The sequence below is a fragment of the Lagenorhynchus albirostris genome, chromosome 13, assembly GCF_949774975.1.
Source record: "Lagenorhynchus albirostris chromosome 13, mLagAlb1.1, whole genome shotgun sequence".
Lineage (NCBI taxonomy): Eukaryota > Metazoa > Chordata > Mammalia > Artiodactyla > Delphinidae > Lagenorhynchus > Lagenorhynchus albirostris.
In genome coordinates, this window is record NC_083107.1 from 36,586,517 (window position 1) to 36,602,834 (window position 16,318).

Genomic DNA, 16,318 nt, shown 5'->3' on the forward strand with positions numbered 1-16,318 from the left:
GACTAAGTAATCGTTTGTCTGCTTAGTTCAAAACAGCTAGAAGGCAAGAGGCCACAGGGAATAGTAGTTAAGAGCATGGTCTTTGTGGTTGACAGTGTGGATTTGAATCCAGATCTTCTAGGAACTGTTTGAATGGTTTCCTCATATAAAAAGTAGGAATAACAGGACCTGTCTTCCAGAGTTATTGTGAAGAGTAAATGATATGACTTATTGATACATAAAGTGCCTAGAGCCTAGAACAGTTGCTGGTCCTCAGTAAGTGCCTGGCAAATGTTATTGTCAGCGCAGGAACCCAAACCAGAATCTGTTGACTCCAACTCTTGTACACTGCATTGCACTATTAACACAGCAGGCCAAAAGGATTCAAATGTTTACTTAAAATATGGGATTCCAAATGAAATAAATTGTGTGCAACCTCATATAATGTTTTAAAAACATTTACTAATCATTCATGCAAGCAATAATACCCAGTCCTTTTCAGATGAAATTAAGCGTTCCACTTTTCTCAGTGATTTAGCTGTTTTCAGATACACACAGCTCAGTACAAAGAGATGACCCAAGGGACTTTTTATCTGCAATGCAGAGAGCAAGGTGGAGACAATTTACATCCGAACTTGCCGCTAGCTCCATATGGCATGTATTCATCATTTAGTGAGTTCAGCGCCCTTCAGAGCTTCAGTGATCAGGACAGAAATTGCCCACTTGTTTATGCCTGGCTGGACTGAAAATATAGGGAGAGGAAGAGGTGAAGCAAAACACCACTCCCTGCAAGAGTTGGTTCTGGATTTAGGAGTCCAGGGTTAATGCTGACTTATCCAGGAATAGTAGCCTCTGTCCTAAAGAGTAGGCAAAATGCAGATGACCTGAGGTGTATTATTTAGGGGTTGCAATCATGCATGTTATTCCTGTCTGTCCCACAAAGGACTTGACTGCAGTTAAATGTAGGGCTGTCTTCCTTCTGTTCAGTACAAAGCCTCACTCGCACTGGGCAAGTGGGCATTTGCAGCAACATGTGATAACTTGGTTTGTATCAGCAACAGGAGAAGTTGCTCTCAAAGGTTGAATTAGGAACTAACCAGCCCCTTTCCCGTGCCCCTCCTTCAGTGAGTGGGAACAGAGAGAGAAGTACTGTATTCTCCTTTCCCTATTGAGAGTAAATTAACAAAAGGTTCCCATTGGAAAGTCAAAGAATCAGTCCCTTTATACAAAAGGAATTTTGATTTTCCTCCAATTTTTTACTTCAAACGATATAGAAATCTTTCAAGATAGAAGAATATGGTCTTTTATCCTTCAGTTATCATAATGGTCTCAGTGATAGGAAAGAAGTGTACACCGACAGTCAGTATTCTGAAGTGTACACCGACCGCCCCCCCCATTATAGTATTAAGTATTTATTTAGCTCTAGAATTTGAACCCTGGAGCAAAATATAACTTCTGGAATATTAAGAAGGATTATGGACTCTTATGGGTTGAATTGTGTCCCCACCCCTTTAAATCCTTATGTTAAAGTCCTAACCCCCAGTACCTCAGGATGTGACCTTATTTGGAATTAGGGTCATTGCAGAGGTTGTCTAGATGAAGTCCTTAGAGTGGACCCTAATCCAATATTACTGGTGTCCTTATAAAAAGGGGAAATCTGCGCACAGGGAGAACACCATGTCAAGATGAAGGCACAGATCAGGGTGATGCATCTATAAGCCAAGAACAACAAAGATTGCTGGCAAACCACCAGAAGCTAGGGGAGAGGCGTGGAACAGATTCTTCCTCAATTCAACACTGTCTACGCAACACTCTTGGACTTGTAGCCTCCAAAACTCTGAGGTGATTAATTTCCTTTATTTAAGCCACTTAGTTTGTGAAACTTTGTTATGGCAGCCCTAGCACACTAGTATATGGAATTTCTTTTCTTCTCTTTCTTTTCTTTCTTTTTCTTTCTTTCTCTCTCTCTCTCTCCCCCTTCCTTCCTTCTTTCCTTCCTTTCTTTCTTCCTTCCTTCCCTCCCTCCCTCCTCTCTCTCTCTTACTCTCTCTCTCTCTCTCTCTCCCTCTCTATCTCTTTCCCTCCCTCCCCCCCACTTCCTTCTTTCCTTCATTTTCTGGTGGAATTCATGGAAAAAAAGAGACTGGAAGATAGGAACATTTTTCTTTTTAGCCATTGATGGACTTTAATGCTTTCTGTAGCATTAAGAAATACAAATACTTGTTAAATGGCATATCCATACCTAATTGTGACTAAAGTTTGGTAATAGTGGGCAAAAAGGGCTGCCCCAAGGGAGGCCAGTGCCTTCTTTGTGTGCTCAAAATCAAATCAATGGCTCCTAAAACTCAATGGCTCATTACAGGCCCTTAGAGAACTCCAGTCTTTCCATTTCTCCTACTGTGATTTTTTCATTCCTTGACCAAAGAACCCATTTTTCAACTTGCTAAATAGCTTTACTTTGTCCAGATCTATCCACCCACCTCCAAAATGCAGCAGAAGCAACATTCTAATACTACTTTTCCTTCCTTCCCAAGGAGTAATTCCACTTGCCCACCCGCTACCCCCATCCAGAAAGGAGTCTAACCCAGGTTTTAACTAATTGTCCCCTCTCTTTTCTATCCACTGTCACATGAAAAATGAGTCTCCAGGACTATCCTTGGCAATTGCACTCTTCTAGGGCAATGACACAGATTGAACTCTATCAGTGATACAGCATCAAGGCCACTGACACTTGCATCTGAACATCTATGCACGTGCACATACCCTCCCAGAGTTGCTCTTTGTTCCCCAAGATGACACTATTAGATAATAAGTTCCAACGTGTGTGCACTTGTGCCTGATAAGGCCACTCTGAGATCTTCTTGTGGGATCTTCTTGTGCCAAGTGTGCCCAACACCTGTTCTTGGAATAAAGACCATCCAGACCCCAGAACTACTTGTTGCTCTTAAAGGAGCTGCATCACCCATGATGCGTTTGAAGCTTTTGTTCATAAAATGGCAAACTCTGTACCTCTAGCTTCCTTTATAGCTTGCAGTAGTGTCCTAGCCATCTGTGATGTTACCACATTGCTTGAAGCAGTTCTAGGCAAATGGGTATCTGTCATGTTTGCCTGCCCATCATTCATTCCTCCCCCTTCCCTTGTTTTCCCATTTTCTACCTTTGTGATTTAGATGCTGACCTTATTTACCCATCCCTATGTCTCTACTATTAGTGAAAGAAAGTACACATGACCTAAGCCAAGCCAATGAAACTCAATTCGGGGCCTTGTGCTGAAACTGCTGGGAAAGAGGTACTGTCTCTATTTGACTTGGAGTCTAAAGAATATAAGCCTGGAGTTTCTAGGGGCCACTAGGTGAAGGGACTCTCCATAGTAGCTGTATCAATTTACATTCCCACCAACAGTGCAAGAGGGTTCCCTTTTCTATACACCCTCTCCAACATTTGCTGTTTGTAGATTTTCTGATGATGCCCATTCTAACTGGTGTGAGGTGATACAATAGTTCTACTCTTTTAAGCACAATAGGGTTGGTTATAAATGGCCTGTCAACATTTCTAGCAAAGCCAGATTTTCTACAAATAAATTTGTCAGACTTCAAAGCAAAACTGTCAAGAACATAGAATTGTGCTATCGCAAGTCACCCTTAGCAGTTACTTAGACCACTGACTCATTTCAGTCATGCAATCTTACGTGTATTCAGGTTTTTAAATACTTCATAAAGTATTTTCATACACATTATTGTATTTGATACTTGCTATCTCTCTGGGAAGAAAGCTGGGCAATGTGTTATTCTCCCCACTTTGCAGATGAGGTGCAGTGACTTCCAGAGGTTAGGTTATCACTGGTTAGCGGTAGAGGTAGGACTAAAGTCTCACGACTCTTTACTTTCAGACTAATGTTTTGTTTTCGCTATAACCATTGTCCTTTGTCACCAAATAGCCTCACATTCCCCCTAGGTAGCACTACTGCATGAACAGCTCTCTGAAAGGGTTCAAGTTTAACACCTTTCCCCTGTCAACTGCCATCCAGTGGTCCACACCTGGAAGAACCCAGATCTTCTGACTACTAGAGTCCAGTGACCTCTCATTAAACTCCAGTGCTTCACTCCCCTTCCTCCTGTTTTTTGCACAACCAGTTCTGAAATCAGCAAACACAAGGCAGTGTTGAAAGCAGTAACAATTTTTAAGTGCCCACCTCCCCTTCTTCTCCATCCCTACCCCACAAATATGCCAATGGGAATCAGAGCTTTCATTTGCCAAATGTTGCAAGAAAGGATAAGATTAATTTTAAGTCACAAGCTAATAGTGAGTAATGATGGAGAAGGAAAATGAAACTCAATCTGAAGGGTTCTCCAGGTAGAACCTGAGGGGTTCCCCCCTCTCCCTTTCACCTTTGCCTTGAGTGTAATTCATTTATCTTCAGATTCAATAACTTGAGGACAGAGGGAGTATGGAGCAGGGTGAGGGCTGTAAGTGAAGCCAGGGAGCACTAAAAGTGAGAAGGGAGGAACTCTGCACTCTTATGGGCAGCACATTGTGCTAGGCAGTGTTTACAGGAGTAAATGTCCAGCTAGGAACAGAACTTTCCTTTCCTATCTGATGATCTCTCCTTAAGCCAACAAAAGTGTTCATAAAGAAGACACAAGACTCAAAGATGCTTTCCTTTAAGATTCTACTTTGGTTGATAGAAACCAAAGATAAGGAGGAGTGAACATATCCCTAAACCTGTGGGGAGAAAAATTTCCACAAATTATTTTACCTGAATTTGGGTGAGGGCCGTGGAAGGGGGTAATTTTGGTGGTGGGGATGTGTGGATTAATCATCTCAGTGTGCTCTTGACAAATGCTCAGATGAAGCATGCCCTGTCATCTTGCTTCTTGGTCTGCCAAGGCTAAAATACAGCCCAGAACTCAGCTGAGCTGTGTTTTTAGCTCCGGACCTCTAGAAATTGGGCACAGCACACTTTGTTGGTGATGGTTTTGGATTTAACCTTGAAATCAAGTCATTATATAATTTAACGATTCAAATCCCTGTGTATCCTAGTGGCCAATATTTTGTTTTTTAAAAAAAATATTTATGTCAATACGACTTTGTCTTTGTACTAAGATTCTCTGTCTTAAGTCTTTTATTACTGTTGAGAAATTTGAAAAAACTTTTAAAAAATATTTTCAATAGGGAAGAGGCATGAGATTTTTCTAAGACCCTTGCTTCAGGTACTAGCTACATACTAGAAACTTAGGACAAGAGACTTGAATGTTGAGAGAGCCGATTGGGGTTTGGTGGGGTGGAGGAAGACATAAAACAGATGGAAAATAAAAATAATCCAAAGGAAAAATGTGAATGCTAGACTAACTAAACTGATTATTAAAGGAATGACAACTGCCCAAAATTTATTAGGTACAGGTACCAGCGATGTAAAATTTGCAGGGGATAAGGAAAAGCCTCTTGATCTAATTTCAGATTATCATCTTGGCTTTCTTGGGGATGTTATGGTATTGTCAAGCTTTTCATACTTTTACACGGGTTGTAAAAACAGCAGAACCAGTCAAGAGGCCTCTGGGTTCCTGAATTGACTGATAGCTGTGATATTGATATTATCAATTTTCCATTATTTGGGGATCAATTAAACTGGTTTGAATTGTTGTGGGAGGTCCAATAAAAGAGGGACACCCTTTGCTTCAGACTACGCTAATAAAATACAAAGCATATGCTTGGGGTCAGAAGATGAGGCTTGGAGCCCAGGCTGTCCCTTACTGACTCAAGCTACCTTGAATGAGTCTTTTAGTCTCTCTATGGCTCAGAGTTCTCTGTATTAAAACGAGTCTAATAATAATGACTATTTTGGAAATCAAATAAACTAATATATACGAATGTAGTTATGAACTCGAAAGTGCTAGTTACTATTTTTATTATTTTCTAATGCTGGCCCTAGGTTACGAATCAAAAGCGGAAACAAAATAACAAACCGTACTCTGTCTTCGGGGGAAAAAAAAAAGATGGATGTGAATATTGCTTTTACTAGATTTCCCCCTTCTTACTTCATTTGGATCTTTGAAAAGCTGCATTCATCTGCTATTATGGCTTTACCCTCTAAGCCTTCTGTATTTGATGTCTTTAGACCTTATACTCAGGTTAAGAACTGAGAAGAGGGACTTCCCTGGTGGCACAGTGGTTAAGAATCCGCCTGCCCATGCAGGCGACACGGGTTCGAGCCCTAGTCCAGGAAGATCTCACATGCCGTGGAGCAACAAAGCCCCTGCACCACAACTGCTGAGCCTGCACTCTAGAGCCCACAAGCCACAACTATTGAGCCCATGAGCTGCAACTACTGAAGCCCGCGTGCCTAGAGCCTGTGCTCCACAACAAGAGAAACCACCACAATGAGAAGCCCGCACACCACAACGAAGAGTAGCCCCCACTCGCCGCAACTAGAGAAAGCCCGTGCACAGCAAGAAAGACCCAATGCAGCCAAATATAAATAAATAAATAAACAAATAAATACATTTTTAAGAAAAGAACTGAGAAGAAACATAACTTAGAGCAAGTTATGGAACTTGACCATAGCCCTTGGGAATTTAAATTCCACTGACTACAGGTGGGACCATGTTTTCTTTCTGTTTCTCCGGGTTTTTTTTATTTTTTAAAGCAATGTGGTTTCTGCGTCTTCTTCTAGCACTACAATGGCTTAGGCTTTTGTGGAAAAAACAAAACAATGGATCTAGAAAACAAAAATAATGGATCTCGTACAATTTGACAACCCCCACATAGGAATTTCCCAACCAAAGAGTCCTGCAGGATCACTGCAGGCGTGCCAGAGACATGGGCTAACCCACAGCTTTACTCATACCAAATAAACACTCACTCGGTCGCCCAGGGAAAATCAAATAAAGGCAACCATTGACACTACCATTACCATTTTTGCACGTGCATTCTTGACAGGAATATGGCAACCCAGCAAAATGTCTTTGTGAAATAGCACAATGTCAACTCATCTCTCTCCATAGTTACTAGGCAAGAAACCAAGGTGAATGAATAACTTTTAGGAGCCAAACTAAGTATTTTTTTTACATCTGTATCTTCAATGATATATTACTATTTACTAAAGTTTACTTGAAGGCAATTATCACTTTATGAAATGGGACACATACAATGATTAATGATGGTGTGAAGCTTATAATAAAGTTTTCATGAAATTACATTACAGGATAGTTTAGAACTACTTTTTGAAGAGGGTAGGACTATTTTGGCCTGCTTCATTTAAGGAGCTTTGGATTCTTAATAACCGGATGATTTTTCTCTTGCCTGAATTGAAACCCAAAGATTCTCAGGATAAGAAGACATCTCTCTATGGGTTCTTCCTTCTAGATGGCTTTTTGCAGTATTGGAAGGTTTTTCTTGGGGACATTTCAAGAAATAGAAGAAAGACTTTATTTTGTACCTAAGCTCTTTTCTTCCCATGTTCTGACTTTGTCAAAATGGAAGCACATTATTGGACTCTTCTCTAAGTTTCAAGGTTATTTCAATATCATTTCAATATCCGTAGGATACTCACCCATCTTCTCTGGTTGGGCGGAGGAAGTGGCCACCTTCAGTATACCCATGAAAAAAGCAATACCCCAGGACTTCCTAGAGTATCTCAAGAGCCATAACTTGCACATGTGGGTATTTTTTTTAAGTTTTACTTTTTTATTGATGTATAGTTGATTTGTAATGTTATACAAGTTTTGGGTGATTCACAATTTTTAAAGGTTATGCTCCATTTATAGTTATTATAAAATATTAGCTATGTTCCCTGTGTTGCACAATATATCCTTGTAGCTTATTTATTTTATACATAGTAGTTTATACCTCTTAATCCAATGCCTGTATCTTGCCCCTCCCCTCTCCCCACTGGTAACCACTAGTCTGTTCTCTATATCTGTGAGTCTGCTTCTGTTTTGTTATATTCACTAGTTTTATTTTTTAGATTCCACATATAAGCGATAACATACAGTATTTGTCTCTCTCTGTCTGACTTATTTAACTAAGCGTAATACCCTTTGAGTCCATCCATGTTGCAAATAGCAAAATTTCATTCTTTTTTACAGCTGAGTAGTATTCCATTGTGTGTGTGTGTGTGTGTGTATATATATATATATATATCACATCTTCTTTATCCATTCAGCTGTTAGTGGACACTTAGGTTGCTTCCATATCCTGGCTATTGTAAATAATGCTGCATGAACATTGGGGTGCATGTATCTTTTCAAATTACTGTTTTTTCTTCTGATATATACCCAGGAGTAGAATTGCTGGGTCATATGATAGTTCTATTTTTAGTTTTTTGAGAAATCGTCATACTGTTTTCCACAATTGCTTCACCAATTTACATTCCCACCAACATTGTACAAGGGTCCCCTTTTTCCCATATTCTTGACAACATTTGTTATTTGTGGTCTTTTTTATGATAGCCATTCTGACAGGTGTGAGGTGATATCTCACTGTGGTTTTGATTTGCATTTCTCTGTTGACTAGTGAAGTTGAGCATTTTTCATTTGCCTGTTGGTCATCTGTATGTCTTCTCTGGAAAAATGTCTGTTCAGGTCTTCTGCCCATTTTTTAATTGGGTTGCTTATTATTTTGATGTTGGGTTGTATGAGCTATTTATGTATTTTGGATATTAACCCTTTATCAGTCATATCACATATGGGCACTTTAAAATCATTTCCTAAAGGCATTCTGTGAAGGCAGACAAGTTAAAAAAAATTTCTCTTCCCTGACACTAGGGTTCATGGTCAGTGAAGGATAGCTGTATCAGTCTCTGTCTGCCCTGGCAGGGCACATTTGCACAATACTTGAACCAGACTGCTCTATAGGGCACCAATAGGACATGATCACTTTGAACTGCTCTTTCTTGATCCATGCTTGAGGCCAAAGGTATCTGATAAGATATTGCAGGCATCATTTCTTCAGTACCAGAAATCTCTCCAATTTCTGTCTCCCAGGCTTCCTTCATGTGTTCACCCTCTTCTGGTCTCTATAGTTCTTTCTATCACACTAAAATAAACCCAAGGTCTCCCTCTCTGCCCAGTGATTCTCAGACTTTTTTGACTCAGGCTCAGCTGGGTGGGGCAAAATGTTCCAAGACCCACATATTATAGTCTTGCCTGCTTTTCAAAGAATTCCCTGATAGCGATGCACTGTTGCTGTGCGAGCACATTTTGTGCAAGTCATGTGAATATCTGCTTTAGCAATACTGGTATGGATGGTTTCTATATGTATCACAATCCATATTTGTTTTAATGTTTTGTTATAAAAAATTATAGGTCACAAATTGAGTTGACCTATGTAGATATCACTATCTTATTGTAGGGTTAATCAAACAATCCATGTCAAACAAAATAGATGATGATGGAGGTAAACGAAGGGTAATTTATAATTAAAAAGCAGGAATAGGGCTTCCCTGGTGGCGCAGCGGTTGAGAGTACGCCTGCCGATGCAGGGGACACGGGTTCGTGCCCCGGTCCAGGAGGATCCCACGTGCCGTGGAGCGGCCGTGAGCCATGGCCGCTGAGCCTGCACGTCCGGAGCCTGTGCTCCGCAACGGGAGAGGCCACAGCAGTGAGAGGCCCGCGTACCACAAAAAAAAAAAAAAAAAAAAGCAGGAATAGTAACCATTGAAAAGTACAACAATACAGAACTGATATTAATAGGAAAGCAGTCTTCCTGACTATTGAGGATACTTCAACAATCTGTCCATGCATGTTGATAGGGGGAACTTTGCAAATATTGCCAAGTGTTGCCTGACAACCAGGTGAATACTAAGTAGTCACCTCAGTAAACTCTAGTTATGTTTTAAAATTTTATTTATGAATACCAAATACTACTAACTCTTAACAACCTAGCAGTTATTAGTAGCTTTTAGACACATATATACATGCACACACACACACACACACACACACACACACACACACACACACACACACACAGAAAATCTAGGGCATCAAGAGCCATTTGCTAGTAAGATCCAAAGAAAAGACATGTATTTTGGGATCAATCTGTGGGACATCAGGAGGATTCTTGTGGCCTACCAGTTGGCTATGGTCCATACCTTGAAATTCATCACTGCTTAGGTGGTTGGCTTGGCTTTTTCACTCAGCTTCTCAAGATGCTGGATCACTAGTCCTGTTTCATCCTTTGCCGCTACAGGCACATCCCGACCAGCACTCCAGTGCTCCCTGGCCTGGACCTCCAAATCCCTAGTCTCTCACTAGAGTCCCTCTCTGGGAAGGAGAATCAGATGTTACCCAGTAACTGGACAGACTCCCTGTTACCCCCTTGCAGTATCTGTGATGTCATAATGGGAGGCCTTGAGTGACACATGGTGAAGGGGAGTCAGAAGACCTGCTCACAGGCCACCTCTGCCTTGGCAGCTGTTTGACAGCAGGTGAGCTACCTCACTTCTCAGTGTAGATTTCTCCTCTACAAAATGGAAATAATAATACCAACCTCATAGATTTCTTGTGAAGATCAAATGGAATAATGTAAGTGATAAAGCATGGTAAAGTATAAATACATTTACAAAAGTAATACGTGTTATTGTTGCAGAGAGGTAATATTCATGCAAGCATCTAGATTGTTCTTTTTACAAACTATGATATTAGAATGCTATGATGTATAAGAATGACAAACAATACAGACTGTCTGTCAAGCATGAAGGTCAAATGCAAGGATCTCACAGACGGAAGACACTGTTGAGAAGGAATACGAATTCCTGATTCCACAATCCTGAGACATGTTATAAGGAGAAGTAAATCTCTCAATGGTCCTGAACCTCCCCCTCCCTCTTTTTTCCCCCTTCTCAAGGCTTGGAGAGCAGGACTTAATTCAGAGTAATTCCAAGCATCAGAAATGTAGGGTTTTTTTTCCCTCCATCCCAGTCCCTGGGAGGACAGCGGCTGAAGAATGCCAGGAATTTTTCCCTCCACCCAGTCAGGAATGTGTCCTGCTTGAGGTGCTTAGCAGGAATGTGAGGGCTGCCAGATAAGACCCACAGCCTTGGTTGTGGGCCTGGGGCAGGGGAGGGAGCTCTCCTCCACCAACGAGGCCTTCCTCAAGAGCCCCCAGAGGCTGCTCTCTGGGTAACAGCAGAGACCAGAGCCAGTGTTGCAGGACTAACCTCTGCAGACAGTGAGTGAAGAGGCAGCTTAGCCAGATGTTCAAAACAAAGACATAGCAATGTTTTCGGTCTCTGGAGGAAGCTGTCTCTGGGATCAACACAGACGTGGGCTGGACTGCAGACTGTCACTTACCAGTTAGCTGCGTGACCTGGGTTAGCTACTCTGTGAGCTTGGCTTTCCCCACTATAAAATGCAAATAATACTACTACCTACCTCTTATGGTTGTGAGGAGGATTGAATAAAATAGTGTATATAAAACACTTAGCATAGCTATAAAGCCTATTTTTACATGCCTAGCTTTTAAACAGTCTCAGTGCCCTGCATATATTCAGTGGCACAGTATACAGTGTGTTTTCATATTTGTTACTTCTTTTTAATTGCATTAAGCAATAGTGTGAACTTGAGTACCCTTGGGATGATTGGTAGATACATACATCTTTTTTTTTTTTTTTTTGCGGTACGCGGGCCTCTCACTATTGTGGCCTCTCCTGTTGCGGAGCACAGGCTCCGGACGCGCAGGCTCAGCGGCCATGGGTCACGGGCCCAGCTGCTCCACGGCATGTGGGATCTTCCCGGACCGGGGCATGAACCTGTGCCCCTTGCATCGGCAGGCGGACTCTCAACCACTGCGCCACCAGGGAAGCCCTATACATCTTTCAAAACAAGTAACGGAGTGTCTGTCATCTTTGGCGGTTATCATAGGCCTGGTCTTAGCTCTTGTCCACACCCTACCCGTATCCCAGTTTTTTCAGTGAGTTTCCAGTCAGTTCCAGTCAGGAGAAAGCTGCCTCCTCCCCCGCCTCTCCCTCCCCCTCCCCCCCACCCCCGCCCTCCCATCTCCCGGAACACACTGATATATTGGACCAGAGTAGCTGCTGCTCTCATCCAGCTTCCTATGGGAGCTTGGAAGAAGCTGTTGTTGGAGGTCAAAGAGAAGCTCAGAAGCTTTAAGGATTCTGTCAGGTAGGCTTGCCCTTGAGGGGCTCCTGGGGCAGCCAGACTGCCTACCTGATCCCCTTATGCCTGGGTCTCAAAGTTTAACCTACGTTGGAGAAGGTCTGCCCTGCCCCAGGTCCCTAGCAGGCTTCTCTGCCTTTCACTTTGCTTCTGCCAGCTTTTCTGAAAGCCAGGTCAGGAAGGCAAGACTTAGTCCCTGCCTTGTTCAGAGAGGAACTCCTGGAACAATGTGGTTCTGCAAGCTGCCCCTGACCTTGGTGTTCCTGAAGCCATGGCACGGCTCCACTTCCCCAGGTCCCGAATCTTGATGCCTACAGTTACAATGGATCTGTTGTGTCCTTTCACAGACTTGATCTTGGATTTTCAGTCTCCACCTGGCACAGTGGAGATGAGGATGGCAGCTCTGGCCTATTTCCTGTAGTCTCTATGGGCTTCCTGACAGTTCTTTCTTCCCGGGGCTTGGTTCTCTTTAATATCAGCCATGCACTCTGGACATAGAATCCCATGTCCAGATGGGAGCAAATGTACCTCTCCACTGATTGCCTTAATGCTTCCAGGCTGGTTCTTACATAATGTCATCCACCTCTCACTCCATGAATCTCAGAGAAACTTCAATCTTTATTGGTAGTAAATATTTTCTGGGAAACACATGTAAGACTATTGCTTTATTGACCTTCTTGAATTCTTAAGGGCATGGCCTAAGGCAAGCTGGGACCACAGCTTTCCGAATTGGCAGGTAGGCTAGTGAGCAAGGGCCAGGCAATGGCCTGTGAGAGGGACACAGGATGGGGTTTGGAGACACTGTCCTACGTGAGAGTTTGGATCAGGGACAAGGGTCAAAGGCAGACTCTAAAGGATGTAGCCAGCTCTGTTATGGTTATGGCCTTTGTTGGTGCCAGGTAGGAGATATTCCAAGGTATGATCAGACAGGAGGTAAGGGAATAGAAGGCTGCCTACATGTGGCCAAGCTCTAGAAGGCTCATTTATTAGAGCAGGATCCAGGTCCAGGGAAGGATGGATGGCTAAAGAGAGATGGAAAACCAGGGCCGTAGTCACTAGCTAAGGTTCAGAGCCATGTCAGGCATTTAACGACTTCTTTAAAACATCTTACAGGCGGTGGGCCCAGCAGCCAATGGGCGGGGGCGGTGGGGGGGGGCGGCCCGGACGACGGGGAGGAGGAGCCCGCGGCTGGGGGACGCGGTGGGGAGGAGGAGGCGGCGGGCTCCCAATCCGGTTCCATCCGGTTCTCCCACCGCCCCCGCCGCAGCTTCGCGAAGGCTCTCGGCGCGCCGCGGCCCGCAGGCACCCGGCACGCGCCCGCCCCGCCGCCACGATGCCCAAGAGGAAGGTGAGCTCCGCCGAGGGGGCGGCGAAGGAGGAGCCCAAGAGGAGATCGGCGAGGTTGTCAGCTAAACCGGCTCCTCCAAAAGTGGAAACGAAGCCAAGAAAGGCGCCAGGAAAGGATAAATATTCCAACAAAAAAGTGCAAACAAAAGGGAAAAGGGGAGCAAAGGGAAAACAGGCTGAAGTGGCTAACCAAGAGACTAAAGAAGACTCACCTTCAGAAAAATGGAGAAACTAAAAATGAGGAGAGCCCAGCTTCTGATGAAGCAGGAGAGAAAGAAGCCAAGTCTGAGTAAAACCACACACCTGGTCCTATCAGTGGTCCCTGTTTCCCTTCTTGTACAATCCAGAGGAATATTTTTATCAACTATTTTGTAAATGCAAGTTTTTTAGTAGCTCTAGAAACATTTTTAAAAAGGAAGGAATCCCACCTCATCCCATTTTTTAAGTGTAAATGCCTTATTTTAAGAGATGAAATCATTTGCTGGTTGTTTATTTTTTGGTACAACCAGAAAATAGTGGGATATTGAATATGGGAGGCTTTGATTGTCTTGGGTGTAGCTTTTATATCCTATAATACAAAGCATACTAAATGGCAGTTTGGAGTCACTTGTGCATTTAATGTCTTAAACACTTTAAATTACTTCTCTTCCCACGTTGTTTTTGGTAGAATTGTTTCCTAAAGCAAACCACTCACCCCTTGATCTTGGCTCTCCTGGGCAGAATTTTGTGCACTCTGTAACATCTTTGGTCACGGTAGTCCAGTTCTTCTAGTAACCATTAATGTGCTGTGAACGATTGACAATTTGAGTATGTAGTGTATGTGATATTAAATTGTGAATTAGTGGGACTTATGATGTAACAGCATATCAATATTTGAAGATATTGGTACTTGATATCCTGTGAAGGAAAATTTGCCTCCAAATTTTAAGCTGGAAAGTCACTGGAATAACTGTTCAGAAAAGAATCACAGCTACATGATTTTTAAGGTTTTTGGTACGTATGTTGAGAATTGTGTACAAATTGAAATGTCTGTGTACTGATCCTCAAAACAACCAATAAAATCTCAATTATGAAAGAAACAAACAAAACAAAACAAAAAAACATCTTACAGCATCAGGCAAATGTGTGTCCAATGCTGAAAGCCTTGAGTACCAGCCTATATTTCTTCCCCAGATACCTTCTCCTGGTAATTTATCTATTCACCTTCCACTCGTGACTGTGACTCAGTCACTGCTTCTTCTAATCTATTCAAACATTCTAATTGCTTTCAGCTTTGCTCAACACTAACTAACACCCCACTCTACCTTTTGCTTCTTATCTCTGGATATAATGCTTACCCTAGGGATGTTTCATGTGTCCCAAAACCATTATTTTTCCCTCAAATATGCTGCTCCTCCAGTCTTCCCTGTCTCACTGGCACCATCAACCTCCATTTTCTCAAGCTAGAAACCTGAAGGAAATCATAAACTCCTTTCACGTCTCCATCTACCATGTTCATATATCACTGTAGTGGCTATCTCATCTCTGTTCCACCATGGAATAGACCTTGGGCTGTGGTGGACACCACCTGTGATTACCAATATCAAATTCTTCTTTTCTGGGCATATGAGAGACTACACTTACCATCCCAATTCCAGTTAAGTGCAGCCGTACAACTAGTTTGGTCCAGTGAAATGTGAATGAAAATTCACATATTATTTCTGGGCTAAAGTAGTGAAAAACTCTCAATTCTCTTTGCCTGAAATAGCTCTTGTCCTGTTGTGAATGCAGAGGTCTTCTGTTGAGATGGTGAGTCACCAAATCAAAGAAGCCTATCTGAGGCATCTCAGGAGAGTGGCTGCTTTGGTGAGATGCTTGAATCTGCAGAAGATGCTGCACGACTGACAAACTTCTGCAGTAAGTCACTGAGCTGTGGGGATCATTTGTTAACTGTAGCATTATCCAGCTTATCCTAATACAATCACTAAGGCCCGCTGATTTTACCATCTCATATTCCTCTCCCCTCTAGTCCCTCTGCTGCTCTAGCTCAGGACCTCAACATTTCCTACCAGAACTATTGGAAAAGCTTAAAACTTGTCTCCTTGCTTCCAGTCTGGCAACCCTCAGACTCATCCTTCCAACAGACACCAGAGTGGTCTTTGTGTAACTCAAATCCAACCATGTGTTTTGGGTTACTCCATTTCATTGGCTCCCCGTCACTGACATGACAGTATGATATGACAGATTGCTTCCCTAGCCAGCCTCATTTCCCATCTCTTGTCCCCTTACATGTTATAACCAGCAATATTTAAATGTTTGTGATTTCCAGAATAATCCATGCTTTTTCATGTGTCCATGCCTTTGCTTATGCTGTTTCATTTATCTGAGACATCTTTATACACCCTTCATCCTCTTCTTTGCCTGGCCAATTCTTTACTCTTTGAGACTAGGTTCTAATACTACATTTTCTGGGAAGCCTTCCTGTTGGATTTAACATCCCTCCTCTGTACCCCCACAGCATCATCTACATCTACAAATCATTGACTACATTATATTGCATCTCTTGATGGGTCTCCCTCCCCTTGAGAGTAAAAACTTGACTAGGTGGATGCCTGTAACATGGTAGACGCTTAGTTATAAGAAACACTGAGGTAATGAGATTCAGTGGTAATGTGAACCCTCAGGGCTCATCCGTGGACACAGAATTCCAGGATGATGGGCTGTGAGGTAGACACAAGTATTCAGTCTGAGAGATCAGTCACTCTAGTGGGCATCCAGGTCTGGCAGGAGTAGGGGGTGAGGGTCTGACTTCATGCCAAATATAACAAATGGTGGACCTGGGGCAGGGATTGTTAACTTTCTGCCCTAGACAAGATTGGCTCAAGAACCGAAGAAAC

At 42.7% G+C, this 16,318-nt stretch overlaps 1 pseudogene; it reads left to right on the top strand.

Annotated features, from left to right (window-relative positions):
- The first annotated feature begins 13,365 nt into the window (after window positions 1-13,365).
- On the top strand, window positions 13,366-13,992 carry LOC132531349 (non-histone chromosomal protein HMG-14-like; annotated as a pseudogene).
- The last annotated feature ends 2,326 nt before the right edge of the window (window positions 13,993-16,318 follow it).